The sequence below is a fragment of the Lactuca virosa genome, chromosome 3 (genome assembly GCF_052849685.1).
Source record: "Lactuca virosa cultivar CGN04683 chromosome 3, Lactuca_virosa_CGN04683_v6, whole genome shotgun sequence".
Taxonomy (NCBI): Eukaryota; Viridiplantae; Streptophyta; class Magnoliopsida; order Asterales; family Asteraceae; genus Lactuca; species Lactuca virosa.
In genome coordinates this window covers 394,472,126-394,477,472 of record NC_136428.1, presented here as the reverse complement: position 1 = coordinate 394,477,472, position 5,347 = coordinate 394,472,126, and positions in this window count along the sequence as shown.

The following is a 5,347-nucleotide window of genomic DNA, read 5'->3' as shown; positions in this document are numbered from 1 at the left end:
TTTCATTTCCTTCATCTACTCAATTCTCTACAAGTCTTTACCATAACGTTTTTTTTTACACCCAAGCAGACGTTCGGTGTACCGGGCGAGATTTAAGATAGGAAAGCTTTATTTACGATAGATGTATAATTCTCCTTATCACTTCGAAACGTTTACATGCTAGTTCTAATATCGTAGTCATACGCTTAGAATCCTAAACACATAAAGTTTCCAGATCCGGTCGGCAACAGACCATAGATCCGAACAAATAATAGCATATAAGGCATCTTTATAGCTATAACATAAAATATTTAACACATAAATCATTTTAGGCATCTTTCCTAAAATAAACTTGTGCTCGTGTCTAAAATATAGCAGACACTCATCTCACAATCATCACTTAGCATTCTAAGTTTAAGTCTAGAAATCCTACAAAATCCTAGTTCGCTTAAACTAATGCTCTGATACCAACTGTGACATCCCCTTTTTCACGGCCAGAAAAGACCGATTTCGTTTATGCTTTTTAAAATAAAATCAGAGTAATCTTTCAAAAGGTGTTGCGGAATTTGTCCCCAAAACAAATTATAATAAATATTTATCAAAGCATTTCTAAAAAAATGTATTTCCATTTTATTACAAAACTCGGGATGTCCACATCGATACAGACCAAAAGCATAAACAGAACATAAATTCATTTACACTAGTGATTTACGTCTCATTTAATCTCTCAGTGCAAATCAGCTTCGTATCGATACATGTGATACAAATAAACTGAGTGGATCAGGCTTGAGAGCCTGGTGAGTCCATAGGGATTTCAATCCCATAATGTTATAACATATATATATTTTAGAATTCACACAATATAAAATTTCTCTCTCTCTCTCTCTCTCTCTCTATATATATATATATATATATATATATATATATATATATATATATATATATATATATATATATATATATATATGTATATATATATATATATATATATATATATATATATATATATATATATATATATATATATATATATATATAACCAACTCTTACCCCACCCTGTCAATCCTCTCAACGAAACTAAAGACTAACCTCTCGACTTGATCCATACTCCCAGATCTAAAACTAACCTCTCAACCTGATCCATACTCCCGGACCTAAAACTAACCTCTTGACTTGATCCATACTCCCGGATCTAATAACAAATAACTATGTCCTGTCCATACGCCCGGACTAAGGACAACTAACTATGTCTTAATCCATACTCCCGGATTAATGACAACTGACTAAGTCTTAATCCATACTCCCGGATTAATGATAATTAACTAAGTCCAATTCATACACTCGGAATAGGGACGAATAACTATGTCTAATCCATGCTCCCGGATCAATGACATATTTTAAAATTCTATTCTCCGTATATATCTCCCTCGTACCCATAAAGAGATACTACCCCATAACCATTATAACAAACCTTAGGTTTACTTTTTAACCTAAGTTATCATAAACAATGAGGTATGTTCTTTAACACTTAATTCAGACATCGTCAAATAACTCACACAAAACATATATTTAATACATTCAAACAATACTTGTATTAAAATTATGTTCGTGAAAGGGACTATGCACTCACTTGGCTAGTTAGTGGAGACTAACTATTATCGGGGCATCAAGTTTAGCACTGCTTTCCAACTTATTATCTTGCCGAAACCTTATCTATGTTTATACTCCTTGGTCTCTCAAAGTATTTATTTATTTGTTGCATAGTAAGTGTCAGATGGTTTTCCTATTTATACTCAAAACCTTTGAATAAGGTTAAAAAAAATTTCAAAAAGATAAGTCATCTTAAAACTCAACACGTACGCCTTCTAATTAATTGAAATTGTACAATATCTTGTCACGTATCCTAAAGTTTTGACACGTACTTCTAATTCTTTTTACAACAAATAGGAAGTTATTGATAGTTTACTGAACACGTATACATATAAACTATCAATTTACATTTTACATATATGGTCCTCAATTATATATATAATAACACTATAAAGTCATATATCAACTTTTATTTCATAATAAATATATTATTTATTTTATCCATCATCTATAAAACAACTAGTTTGATTATTATTATTACTAGGTGTGAATCTCGTGTATTACACGGGTTTAGAAAAAAAGTTTAATATAAAATTATAAGAATTACATATTTTTTAAAATAATAAGTTTATATAAATACAAATAATATAATAAACCAAGTAAGTAATTTAATATATAATGTAAGATATTTGAAAGATTGTAAAGCATTTATTATGAAATTTAATAGAATGATCTACTTTACATATATAAATCTCACTAAAATATGGATTTTAAATTTAAGAAAATGAAAATTACAAGAAAATGACAAGTGGAAAAAAAATAATTCAAAAAATGACATGTGGCAAAATGAATGAGAACATGACATTTGGCAAAATTAATTTTCATTTATTAGGTTAGATTTTACGATATATCAATGTCAATCACCGATTGTTAATGTCGTAAAATATATATGGATAACTATCGTCGAAAAACAGGTGTAACACCAATATATCGTTTAAATATTTGGGTTCGTTGTTGAATGTATTTAGACCAAATATATTTTATAACATATATATAGTGAGACGTTACAACATTCATTAAGATTATTTATCATAAATAATCCTTTTATTTTTCAAACGTTATTTAACGTAACTCGTTAAAATTATAATAATATTTTATATAACTATTATAAGCCCAGAATATTTGTATATAAAACATGTACTCGATATGTAAATTTCACTTATATAACTCGTATCACGTATGGATGATTCTTATTTATATACGATTTACTTATTCGATGATTTTTAATTATTAAATAAAATGAATAGTCGCAACTAAATCCCTTAAATGTCTAGCCTTAACTCATGGGCTTTACAACGAAGGTCTTCTGCAACAAGGTGGTACCATTCGTCATGGTGCAGTGACAACATCGGAAGGGCTCCGAATGGACTTGGGAGTCGGAGTTGGATATGAGGGAGCATTATCTGGAGTTGTTCACTTTGGCGGACTTCGAGGACGAAGTTTGATCCAAGTGGGGGAGAATTATTACACTCGAATCCTGATATGTTTCCCTTCTAATCCTTTAAATTATGGTTTTGGCAACTTTGGCCTGTAACGGCCCAGAAATCCTTCTGCTAACGATGTTAGATTTTCATTACTCGAATATTAGTGGTTGAAAAGCTATTTCGATACTAAGTTGTAAAATGAAATAAATTAAATAAAAAGATAACTAACTAATGAAAGTCTAGGGGGCTGAATAGAAATTCCAACACATAATATATTACTTATAATAAAAGACATTAGGGTAATTTATGTGCGATGAAGGAAAGTTAAGGGGTCAGAACTATAACATTGAAATTGAAAAGCCCCTGCATTTTAACGCCTCCTATCCCTTCGTTTCCGTTTCCACACCGTCGGGTAATCTACATTATGATTGCAAGCTATACGGAAACATAGAGAAATTGGGAGATGTAGAGAGACACAGTATCATCACCTTATTCAGTAGGAAACCACATGACCACCGGTAATGGCGTATGAGCAAAGTCTCCTTGATGGTCTACGCCGGCGAGATATAAGTCTGCTACTTGTTCCGCTGGTGTTTAGTAGAGATGAGATCGCAGACACGACTAGGACGTGGGAGTTTCAGTCAGAAGTTAACAAGTGGTAAGTCTTGTTGGTGATGTTACAGCAGGTCTATACAACTCGTAGTGGTTTGCATCGATTCAAAGACAAATCCGAACGGGTTGGATCATTCCATAGATCGGTGGTTTATAAATTGGTCCTGCGAGTCTCGGGAATGGGTAGGGATCTCCAATGGATCGGAAAGGAAAGTAGGTTCCTGACCAATGAATTTCAATATTTCATGACAACAATGAGAGACGAAGTTGTCAGGCGGATGCGTGATTGCAGATTAACGTATGAAGAGGTTCCTAGTTGGCTGTATTCAAGTAGTATCATTTTAGTTGAAGGTTGGTTGGCATATCACATATGACGAGTCATACATACAGATTAATCTATGTTAGTAACATAAATAAATGAGGCCACGTCCATGTACGCTTGTTGTGAACACAGATGCATGGTAGAAACTTATAGATATATAGAAAAAGAAGAAAAGTCATAGTAACGAGTGTACGGCGGGTTGCATGTGGAAGTGAAGATACTAAAGTTTTAATCGCATGACGTTGCCATCTCTTAAGTAAAGGTTCACATTTTGTTTATTTGTTTTTAAGTTATAGATCGTGGTTTAGAATTTAGATTAAGAAAATCATTTTATTTTATTAATACGTGAGTGGTAACATGTGGTGTATTTTCTTCTTGTTATAACTCATGGTATTAAGAAGTTTAAATGTTGATTAAGTAATCAATTAGGTTACTATAATATAATCTGAAGAAACTTATAAATTCGTAACCCTGCTATTAATATTTAGTCTAATAAAGTGCAATGGTAAAATTATATTTAGTTTAAAGTGTTAAAAGCTTGACTTGTAAAGTCGTTATTCAAAACATATTTCTAGATAACTTGATTTATATACATAGATATGTATATATGTATTTCAGAAATTAGTTATAAATAAAATTAGCAAGCACCATGACATAATGGTTTAATTAAATAAAAATATCGATGGATATATGTTTCATTTTATAAAAAGATGTTATATATACAACATAAGTGTATCTTTGTATTTAAAAATACGTAATTATATAAGAACAAGATGATTACAATTATCGATGTCGACCGAAACTAAGGATTAAATACGAGATACACCGACTTACAATTAGACCATGAATTTATATTTATACATATTAATTGGTCTAATAGGAATATTTATTGCTCAATGGCTTATATGATCGGGATCTAGACAAGATAATATTGCTAGGGTTAATTGTTGATCTCTCGATCGACGTCAATGTGAGTTAGTAGTTTTACTCACTAAATGTGCATAAGTCGCAAAGTATATTTCACACACGGATCATGGATTCATTTTATGTCTAAGTTAGTCATTGTTTTGTTTATAAGTATGATATGTACAATTAACACGCTTGCTTGATAGTTTCCATGCTTAGGGTATAAATTGATATTTGACTCCATTATGATGATTAGGATGTTTATGGTATGCTAGCATACATAAATTTGAGTTAAATGATGACAGTTTGCTATGCTTTGCTGAATCGTCGACAAATTTGGTGAATATGATGATATTAGTTGATTGTATGTAATTGCATGCTTTACTTGATGATTTGTTAAATCTTGTTGGGCGTTTGGTAGTGGGTTGGTTAGTTTATGACACTTGCCTTAAAC